Genomic DNA, 12,327 nt, shown 5'->3' with positions numbered 1-12,327 from the left:
TACCGACTTTACTGGTAGACAGTAGACGTGCTTGTCCTTGAATTGTTCGACCGTTTGTGTAAACAATGATATACTTATCACTATATCTTTTCTAACTCGTATAGCTCTCATGGGTATGTCCATTTTGGCCATGGAACATCGTCCTGGTTCTGCAGGAGTTTCTAAAGAACTGTGCCTCGCAATTCTCCTTTGAAGCGGCCCCACTTCTCTCCCACATAGGTGATCTTTATCTTATAGAGTAACCCGCGTTTACTCAACTGAATTCCATGTGTTCACTTCTGAACTTCATGTATTCATCAAAGATCATTAAAAGCTCAAAAACTTAACCTCGTACCTTACGGGTCTCACTGTTTTTCATCATAGGAACAGGCCAGGGGTTACCCCCACAGTGATTTGGTCATCATGATTTAGTTGTCCCATTGAACTAAGTTCTTGGGATATCCAGTCAGCAATGGTTGGGTGTCCACCATGATGTCGTTAAGCAATAGGCTTAAGGCCCATCCCCCTCGATGATTTCTCAACCACTTCTCTTGATAACCCTTTGGTTAGCGGATCCGCGATATTATCCTTTGATATATAGTCAATGGTGATAATTTCGGTTGAGATTAATTGTTTAATGGAACTATGTCGTCGTATATGACGGGACTTTCCATTATACATCGTGCTCTGTGCTCTGCCAATAGTGGATTGACTATCACAATATATCCATATTGCAGTCACAGCCTTTGGCCATCTTGGAATATCCTCCATAAATTGACGTAGATATTCAGCCACTTCAGCGCATTTATCTAGTGCCACGAACTCAGCTTCCATCGTGGAATGAGTTATCACTGTTTGCTTGGAGGATTTCCATGATACTGCCGCTCTAGCTCGTGTAAATACGTAGCCACTCGTAGACTTTAGTGCCTTCTTGCTAGATATCCAGTTTGCAGCAATATATCCCTCTAATACTGCCGGATATCTGCTATAGTGCTGTCCATAGTCTCAAGTTCCCCTCAAATACCTCAGTACGCTTATGATTACTTTCCACTAATCAGCTCCCGGATTACTCGTGAATCTACTCAACATGCTAATTGAGTATGCAATGTCCGGTCTTGTACAACTCATAAGGTACATCAGACTTCCGATTATTCTCGAGTATTCCACTTGGGAGACTCCTTCACTTTTATTCTTGGATAGATGTAAAGTCGTATCCACATGTGTCCTAGCTTTCTCAAAGTCACCCTTAAGAAACTTTTCTAAGATCTTGTCAACGTAATGAGGTTGACTTCGTGCGAGACCCTCTGATATTCTAGAAATTTGAATTCCTAGAATAACATTTGCTAGTCCCATGTCTTTCATGTCGAATCTCGATTTCAACATGTCCTTAGTAGATTTGATCACTTTATCATTGCTTCCGGAAATAAGTAGATCATCTACATACAATGTCATCATGACATAGCCGCTGTCATTTTCCTTGATATAGCTTTTCTCGTTTTCCTTGTAATAGACACAACTATCACATTCATTAATTTTGAAGCCATTTGCCAGCACGATCTCATCAAATTTTTTATGCCATTTCATAGGCGCTTGCTTTAGACCATATAGTGATTTCACTAATTTATAGACTTTTCTCTCTTGTCCAGGGACAACAAACCCTTCAGGTTGTTCCATATAGATTTCCTCATCTATATCCCCATTTAGAAAAGTTGTTTTCACATCCATTTGATGTACTGTTAGATTTCGCATTGCAGCGATATCAAACATCATCCTTATGGATGCTATTCTCGTTACAGGAGAATATGTATCGAAGTAATCAAGGCCTTTTTGTTGCTTGTATCCTTTGATTACAAGTCCGGCCTTATATTTATCGATTGTGCCATCGGTTTTCAACTTCTTCTTGAACACCCACTTGCTACCTAATGGTTTACAACTGCTTGGCAAATCTACTAATTCCCAAGTATGATTCTGCATAATCGAATCAATTTAGTTCTTGATGGCCTCTTTCCACATAGGCCCATCCGGTGAGGTAACCGCTTCCTTATAGGTTTTCGAATCAACTTCTTCGAGCAAATATGTCATAAAATCAGACCCATCGGATTTTTTCGTATGTTGTCTTTTGCTCCTTCTCACAACCCCCACATTTTCGTCTTCACTTTCTTCACTCTCATTATTATCTTCTATAGACTCACGAGTTCGTTTAGACGTCGTAGGTTATTCGTTTCCTGGATTACATGGAAATGTTGTCTCAAAGAATGAGGCGTTCTTTGATTCCATAATGGTATTCTTTTGAATATCAGGAATCTTAGATTTATGAACAAGAAACCGATATGCAGTGCTATGTGGAGGATATCCGACGAAGATACAATCCACAGTCTTTGGACCAATCTTCACCTTTTTAGGTGTAGGGATTAGTACCTTTGCAAGGCACCCCCACACTTTCAAGTGTTGATAACTTGGTTTCTTTTTGTTTATAATTCATAATGACTTACATCCTTATTCTTGCGCATCGTAATATTTAAGATATTATTTGTGCTTAGGATGGTTTTCCCCCACATCGACTGTGGAAGTCCAGAGCTTAGCAACATCGCATTCATCATCTCTTTGAGAGTGCGATTCTTCCTCTCAGCCACTCCATTTGACTGAGGGGAGTATGGTGCAGTATCAGGCGGCAACTTTTCAATCACAGCAGCAACTTGGAAGGACTCACTTATGACCATCCCCTTAGCATGAATATCATAGATGATCACTTATAGTTCTTGCACCTAACTGACCACGGTCTTAGAATCTGCCATCTTGTAATCAAGAAAGCGACCAGCAATCCACTTCTTTGCCCCAACATCCTCGGTTTTATACTTATGGTCAAGTGATTCCCATAAGACCTTAGCTGATGTTTTTGAGCAATATACATTATACAATGAACCATCCAAACAGTTTAGCACATAGTTCCGACAGATATAGTCGGCGTGCTTCCAGACATTCATAGCATACACAGTCTGCATATCACTCTCAGTAGTGAGCAATGGTACTTCCTCCTTGAGATATCGATCAAGGTTCAGTGTGGTCAGATATAACATCTTTTGCTGCCAGCGTTTGAAGTTCGATCCATTGAACTTTTCAGGTTTCTCAGCGTGTGCAGCAGGCACAGCAGGATGAGTAGGCGCTACAGGATGAGTAGGTGCAACAGGTGTCTGTACTGCCGTTGTTTGCACACCACTATTTTGTCCAAGAGGCACATGGAACTGTCCAACGACAGTATGTCCCCACGGCGTTCTTCCCCAAGGCACATGTCCCGGAGGCACATGTCCAACCGTCTGCTGACCCCCATCGGGTACAAGTACCTGTGCGTTAGGGTTTAACGGCGACTGGTGATCTCCATCAGATGTTACAATCTGTGCGTTGGGATCAACCACATTGTTACCAGTCATATTGTTCACGTTCTCCATTAGTCTGTTAAACAAAAAACCACGCAAGATAGGTTTGTCAATCACAGATTAAAATAATGATAAGCTTTAAGATTGTTACCAATAATCTGTGCATAAATAAATGTAGTTATATGTGTGTGTGCAAAATAAATAATCGAATAACAGGATAAAAGAACTGAGACATGAAGTGTATTGCGAAGGAAAAAAAATCTGAGTCCAGTGCAAAACTGTCTCCTTAAAGCTTACTAGCCCTCGCCGTATTGTGCGAGCGAAAAGCCTCCCGGGATAAAACGGATTGCAGTGGCGATGCCGAAGGTCGGCACTATCAACGAGCAAGAAACTATCACGGGTTAGATGGTAGGTGTTTAAGGACGGCTGTGTGTTTGTGTATGTTTAACCCTAACGCCCTAGAGGTGTTTATATAGGGAGGAAAAACTTGTGCGCTACACAATTACCATAATTAATTAAAGCGCGTTAATTAATTAGGTTGGTGGTCAATCAACTATAATCATTTAATTAATTCGTCCGACACAAAAATAAAAATGTAAGTTAATTTATTTGAGCCCAGGCCCAGCGGAAAATAAAAAACAGCAAAATTAGTCCGGCTATATTCGGCTACATTCATGTCCGAACGTCGCACACGCGGGCAAGCTCGAAGGCTTCGCAAGCCTCGGATTGCCCCTCGAAAGCCCACACAATTTGCACCCCCTGCGCGCCCGCGTAGGCGATGGAGCAATACATATACAACACAAGTGAACACTACATATGTGTGTTGCTATATAAAGCTAAGGAAGTCTCTTTTCCTTTCCAATATGGGACTTAAGATTTGTAAAATATTTTCCACTCTCAAGGGATTATCTTTGGATAATCATATCTCACTTATCCCTTAATCATTTTAAGTGATTCAAAGTGTCTCGGAAAACTCTCGTGAAGGAGAACACATTCCAAGCATCACTCGTTGCACACACGCAACAACTAACCACTCAAGCGCGGCTAAAAATGACTTGACAATGCGGATCCGCGTATAAGGCCCAACATCCATTTGAAAATCACATTATTAAGGCCTACATAATGTGGGGCCCAAATACAGTGCAGATTCTTGCTCATTAAAGCTGGCTTATGACTTGAGAGAAGAGCAATAATAACATAAAAAGTAAAATGGGCCCAAAAACGAAGTACAAAAGTCAATGTTCAACTCCACGAGGGAAAAATTGTAGGCAGAATGGTCCATAAGTCCAATTTCCATGTGTGGCTAAAAACATGGATAAGTTTTAGTAGTAGAATGGACTATTGCATTGTCGCTGCAATTTGAGAGATCATGGAATCTTTTTGGGATTTTTTGGTGTGTGCCTTGTGTGTATGAACACGTCATAAAAATAAGTTAACCCTAAAAATTTAAATGCACGTGAATCCATCATTATTAATAAATGTAAATTAATTAAAATAAACTAAAATTATAAAAATTTATACATATTATTTGTCTACAAACAGATTATAGAAAAATCGTATTTTTTTGAACGGTAAAGAACTACAGTTGAACCTCGATTAAGTAATACTCCTTTCATCCCACTGGATTGTTTATATTATTTTTCGGCACGCTTTTTAATGCTTGTTTAAAGTATACTTCTATAATATTTTTTTAAAAAAATTCTGAAAAAAAGTTTCCTGTTATAACTTTTATTCAAAAAAAAATTTAAGAAAAACATTATGAAACTATATTTTATTGAAGTCTCGAAATACGTGCAAACAATGTACGTAAACTATCCGGCGGGATGGATGGAGTAATCGTTAAAGTAATAACCTTATTAAAACAATATATTTTTTCCGGTCTCAACATAATGGACACAGTGTATTTTTACTCTCAATAAAGTAATAAACTCGTTAAAGTAATATTTTTTCTCGGTAGCAACCCTATTACTTTAAAGAGTTTTAACTGTATAACATTGTTCTTATTTCACATTTATTATGATTCAAAAATTAAAGTTATCCGAAAAAGAATTGATTAAAAATACAAAACTCACAATTTTCTGGAAATTTGAGTGAAAATATTGATAAAAATTAGAAAACAGTCAAAAATTAAAAATGTGGTAGAGGGGATTTTGCTTGTTAAAATGTAACACATGATCCAAATAATTATCTTTTCTAACAATTTCATGTCAAACGAAATTTTAGTTTGGCACGCCATCACAATATTTTTATTGTTTAATATAAAGGCATATAAATCATTATATCACAAAATAAAAAATATTTGTTTTCTCACTCAACCGTGATGATTCCTACTGTCCTTCAAAGTATGTTGGTCCAAATTTATCACGATTAGAGAGAGCACCATCAACTAAGTTAAATGGGTTAAAACTTACGATTGAACTCGACTCGTTTAATAGATGAGTTGAGTTGAGTTTACTTGTGAGTTAAATAAGTCGGGTTTTAACGAGCCTAGCTGAGTTGGTTCACGAGTTTAATATTTAAAATAATAAAAAAAATATTAAAATTTGATTGAATAATAATGAAGATGAATTTTTTATATAAAATAAATATAAAATTTAAAAAACATATTATGTGAATTTTAAACGTGTTCAAATTTGAGACAAGTTTTAAAGTTTCGAGATAAGTTTTAACCAAGTTCCGGACTACTTGGCTCACTTATTAGACGAGTCAATACAAACTCAAGTACGGCTCACGAACTCGAATTGCTCATACACGAACTCGAATTGATCCGAGTTCAATTAAACGAGTTTGAGCGTGGAGTGCTCGCGGAGCTCTCAGATTAAAGCGTTACAATCAACAACGAAAATTTGAGGTAAATAGTATAAAAAATACCCTGCAGCTCGGAGACTTTTCTCTGCAGAATGCGAATCTCTTGCGTCAACCAGTCTCCAACCTGGACCAATAGACATTATAAAACCCATTTCTATCCATCTTCAAAATTAATGCTCCTTCCGTCCCGACCATTTCTTTATATTTTTCTTTTTTGGACGTTTTATCTAATTTTTTATATTTCAAAACTTATCAAAAATAGTTAATGGGTCCCACCACTTTCCCACTTTTTCTCACTTCACTCACTTTTTTTTCCTCTTTTTCACTGCTTTATACATATTTGTTAGCCTCGGTGTCCAAACCAAACGTAAAGAATTGACCGGGACGGAGGGAGTATTATTTTGTGATATTTATAATTGGACTTCAAGCACTGCCCCTGGACTTGTAAAGTTCGAATTGATATATTATTTTCCGTCTGTATCAATATTATAACGATAATAAAAAAAATTATAATAAATATAAAGAAATAACATAAATAGGCACGAGAAACAAGTTTTATTAATCCTGAAAATACAGTAATACGTTAAGATTATGAGCTGAAGAGTTTATATAATACTCTCTGAGCAGTTACACAAATATTCAGAAAAATAGATTCAAAACAGATAAACCTAACATATAATATACGATACCGGAAAGGTCGGGGGCGTTGTCCCAAACCACCCATCGGGAATCACGTTGCGTCCTCAAACCCCTAAATCATGGCGCTTCGTCCTAGAATCTCGACTCGCTGCCGGTTTAAGTAATCAGTCGCACTAAAATTTTAAGGTGGTAGAATCTCGACCCGCTAACGGGTCAGCTTCGATTGACAAAGACAAATACAACCAATACTAATATCAATACCAATAACAAATATTTAAATTAAATGAATTGGGATGGGGGACTCGAACCGGAATCATTACCTAAACCGAGCTCTGATACCATATTAAATAACCAGTCGCCCTAAATCTTATGGTGGCAGAAAAAGACCCAAACATAATCTTATACTCTTTACCGAGCGAGACTCCCCAAATCCAGCGTTTGGAACATTTACTGATTCAATACATATTCTAACTATCAATATATAAACAAACTAAACTAACGAGGTGTCAGCAGATTAAGTTTGTTAATCTTCTGTTTCTTTACTAACCAAACAATCATTTTCCGACATTTTTGTGTTTTGTCAATAAGTAAAATTCGATCACATGCACTCTCCATTATAATATAAATACTCTTTAATCAAGGTCCGTTTAGCCTCACCATCTGTCTGATATAATATATATTTCAGCTTGCAATTATGTTGCTTCACACTTCTTAATTCAATTCGATCGTAATCATATTTGACTGTTAGAAAATCAACTTCGTGAAAGATCAGTTTCGTGACACATACTGTTGTATTGTGTCCCTTCGCGTCCACATTTGATTAGAAAATCAACTTCGCCAAAGATATATTTTTCGGGACACTGTCGTGGGGTGATATTTAAAAATATTCATTTTTTTGGGTGCATGATTGAAAATACTCATTTTCAAAATATAAGGCTGAAAATATCGTTTTAATTACATATTTTATAATTAGACAAATGTCATGCGTATTTGAAAATTGGGAATCCAAAAAAATTAGTAAAGATATGTATTTGTAATTTGGGTATTATCATTGAGATACGCATTTGTCAAATGAATATCTTAAAAAAAGTAAAAAAAATAAATAGAAAACCAATTTGACAAATGCGTATCTAATACAAAACACGATACTTAAATGAAAAATGCGTATCCAAAACCGTATGTTCAGCCATCCACTTCTAGAAAGGTTGTTTTCAGTCATTTGTACCAAAAAATTGTTATTTTTAACATTTTTCTAATATGTACTCATGGTACATGCTTGGTACTCAAAATTATAAATTTAATTTTTTTAGTTGTAATAATTTTTTATACGTATAAATATTTATTATAATTAATAAATATGAGCAAATTAAAATAAATTTAAAATTACAATTTATAAATTTTTGTGCTTAGCATGTAGTTTACTGGCACATATAAGAAAAACTGAACCATTCTGTGAAATTATTAGTCAAATCTCTTATATCGGACTCATAGTAAAAAAACAAGTAAATCAATCTTAAATTTCAATTGTAGTTCAAATTAATAAATTATTCAAAATATGATATTTAATTGACTCACAAAACTGATTAAAATTTCTGTATAGATGCGTAGTGGTGTCCAAAATTTGTAATTTTTTTTAATATATTGGTTAAAATTTGAATATAAAATCTTGATGGCCAAATTTAACTTTTGACTTTTAAAATAATAACATCCGACAAGTACTTTGAACGAAGCGCAGTTAAATGTGAGCAAATTTTATAGTGAGGGTTAATTTTTTTAAAATGGTGACAACATTTTGTTAAATTTGACAAACTTTAACAAACTTTAACTCAAAGTTATCAAACTTTAAATGTGAGAAAGCAGCCTAAAAGATTTATGGACAAGTTAAAAATTGAACTAAATTATAGCTCAATTCAAATAGAATATTGTTCCTTACATTATCTCGGGAAATTTATATAAGATATATCCGTTTAAGAGTGTTGTTAAAAATTACTGTGCTTTGAAAAAAAGTGCTGTAAGGAAAATTAGATGAAAGTTTGGTAATTTTTTTTAATTTATTCATATTTTGAAATATAATATATAAAAATAATGTATTTGAGAAGATTTGATGATGAAAATAATAGCTATTTCTTCCAAAAGCTGAAAACAACTTTTTCCAAAAGTATGGGAATATGTTTTTGCCAACAATAGCTTTTAGACAAAAATCGCTTTTTCAGACAACAGTTTTAAGAATTTATCAAACATTTTTCTGACGGTCTTTCAGCAAAAAACTGTTACAGACACTGCAATAGCAATACCAAACGAGGCCATAAATGGTTTTTATAATAAAAAATAATAATATTTTTATAAATGTATGTAACTTTTCACAATTATAACAATATTCTTGTGTATTTATAAGAGAATTATTTTATTTCAAAAAAAAATTGATGAAATAAACTCAGAAACATTATTTCATAATTTAAATTGTAATATGTCACGGACATATAGGTTTTGAACTTTGAACTCCGATTTTCCGGGTCAATCAAATGTTATCTAGTCCCCTCCATGTGCATGTTTGGACAACTCGGACGATCCTGAAATTGCAACAATTATTATAATTTCGAAAATTGAAATTATTCGGTAAAGATAACGACTTATGATTTATTAAATAAATTTCAAAAAATCGGATAATTTGTTGACGATTTATCAGAAATCGATTAAATCGAACAAATATTTTTATCGATTTATCAGCAATTTTTGACAAATCGGCTGATTTCTTTATTATTACAAGAATATCGTGCAAGAACTCAATCACTGTAGTAACACTTTATTAACTAACAATCTAAACTTGATATTCCCTCCGTCCTTTTGATTTCTTATTAAAAGGATTGGACACGAGATTTAAAAAATATGTATAAAATAGTGAAAAAGATAAAGAAAAGTTGTTGAAGTGGTGAGACCCATTAATTTTTAATATATAAAAGGGAAATAGTGGGGTAAAAATAGCGTGAAAAATGAGGAAAATTGGGAAAATGGTAGAACCCATTCACTATTTTTGGTTAGTTTTGAAATGTAAAAAAATGAATAAGACATTCCAAAAGGAAAACTGTAAAGAAATGGTCGGGACAGAGTGAGTACATGATTATGTGCTAAAATTATTTAATATGTATATTACGTTGTTAATATTAAAAATTCACATGTTTCTATAACCATACTAAACAAGGCCCGATCAGATGTATAAATTGAAAGAATAATAAAAAATGAAAATCTATAATATTTGTATCAGTCGAGCTAAACGAAAAATAATCCTTTACAATTATAAACTTTTAAAAAATGTGTCGCTCTACAATTTATTTGTGCCTATATTTTTAATTTTATTTTCTTTTATTTAATTATATAAATAAAAGAAATGTGTCCTAAAAATTTAATTCTTTCGATACCTATTTTTTAACATGAATAGCTTAACCTCAGGGTCAGATACTAACATCTCTGATACTAACATATGTTAGTTATCTTTACGAGCGTATATGCGTTGGGTTGATCGGGTTAGAGACATTTTAATAATCCGGTATAATCAAATCGGTTTGAATTTTTTTAATGTTGTACCATTTTCAGACGGTACAAATTACCATGTTTTCTAATTTTTTTGGAAATATTTTTAATTTTAATGCTCACAATACATTAAATGTACGTTTACATCAAACAAACAACATTTTTATATATTGTGTATAACTCCTTTTCTAAAATTCATGATTATGAGTACTCGTAAAAAAAATCATATTCTTCCATGATATCCTTTTTAAAGCAACTAAAACTAGGTTTAAATATCTACTAAAAATAGGTTTAAATTATTTGTCAACAATTTTTTATTAAATTTAGTATGAGAGTTCAAAATCGGGACCTTAAACTAAATTTTACTCCTACAAAATTGAAGGCAGATTGGAGGAGAGGGAAAAACAAAAAAATATAAAATAGTGCCAAAATGCCCCTTATTTTGGGTAACTGTGACAGAATTCCATAAAAAGTGACGTCCCATAAAAAGTGACGTTTTGTGTCATTTTTATCCAATAAAAATGAAGTTTCCGCTCAAATATCCCATAAAACCGACGGAGCCCCGACTAGGAGTCCCAAGGCTTTGAGTGTGAGGCTGACTAATAATATGGATGTTACATGCACGATGATACTCCCTCCGTCCCAAAATAATGTTCCTATATTAACTTTCGGTACTGTTCACGATAAGCGATTGACTACTAATTTATGTCTAATCTATAATATCAAACATAGTCATGAGTGATCTTGTTGGATTCGTATTTATTAGTACTTTAATACAGTGAATTTTTTATATTTAATACTAATACGAATTTAAAAATATTAACGATTAAAAGTGTGCATTGGCAAACGTGTCCAACACAAAGAGGAAACGTTTTTAGGGACGAAGAGAGTATATACCAAACCATCACTCCAAAGAAAAATGGGACATCGATCAAAGATGGATCCTTTAGATCAAGTTGCCTATCATTATTGACCAAAAAAGTTGGCTGTCAAGTTTACGTATATGGACAAAAATAATCAAGTTAATTGTTTATATATGTATCATTACGGTTCTCCCGGTTCAACCTTGATCACCCGTCATTGACTTGTTTGACTTATAAAATTGTAAAATATGGAGTAATAATACAATTATGTAGTTAGGTACTCTAACTTTTCATCATTTAGCAAAGATATTATTTTCGACGCAATTCGTAACCATTTTATGATAATCTATATTCCAACAATGACCTCTTAATCCAACGGTATCTCAGTACTTTTACGTTAAGGATGCCGAGCTCTTTTAGTTGCTTTCATGCAATCAAACTGTGAAAATATCGTGTTTAAAAATTCCAACTTGGTACTTATTTTTTAAATTTTAGTTTTCGAGATTTGGGAAAATAGCGATTTTAATTACAAATATATGTAGCCTTCATAATTTTATGGAAGATGGTCAGTGTCAAGATTGTTGTAGCATATTCGTACGTGTATAAAAATTTCGTGTATTCATACCAAATTTTTTGATATGTATGTGTCAAAAAATTTTTTATGCAGTATAATTTACGGTATGCTGTAAAAATCGATACTTCTCGATAATTTCAAAAGAGAATTTATATCTCATAAAAACTGTTATTAATATATTTCGGGAGATTACATTTTCATCATATCGAATACACAAAATTATTTATTATTTATAATTGAATCGAACTCGAAATTATGTAAGCATTTGTCAGTTTATTAATATTTAAAGTACTAGGAATAGATAATTGTGTACAAAAAATTTGTAGAGAATGACATGATAATTGATGTGAGATTTTTAGTTATGCTTGTTGATGTGATGACATGATAATTGATGTGAGATGTTTTAGTTATACTTGTTGACGTGAATACAGGATCCTATTCCAATTAAAAACCCACCACATATCGGTATTTATAAAATTTTGTACACAATTCCGTACACCAATTATTTTTATTTTCAAAACTGACCTCCGGTCTATTTAAAGAGGAGCGTTGCAACAGCTAG

The sequence above is a fragment of the Apium graveolens genome, chromosome 9, assembly GCF_009905375.1.
Source record: "Apium graveolens cultivar Ventura chromosome 9, ASM990537v1, whole genome shotgun sequence".
NCBI classification, from domain to species: domain Eukaryota; kingdom Viridiplantae; phylum Streptophyta; class Magnoliopsida; order Apiales; family Apiaceae; genus Apium; species Apium graveolens.
This window is presented reverse-complemented; position numbering follows the sequence as displayed.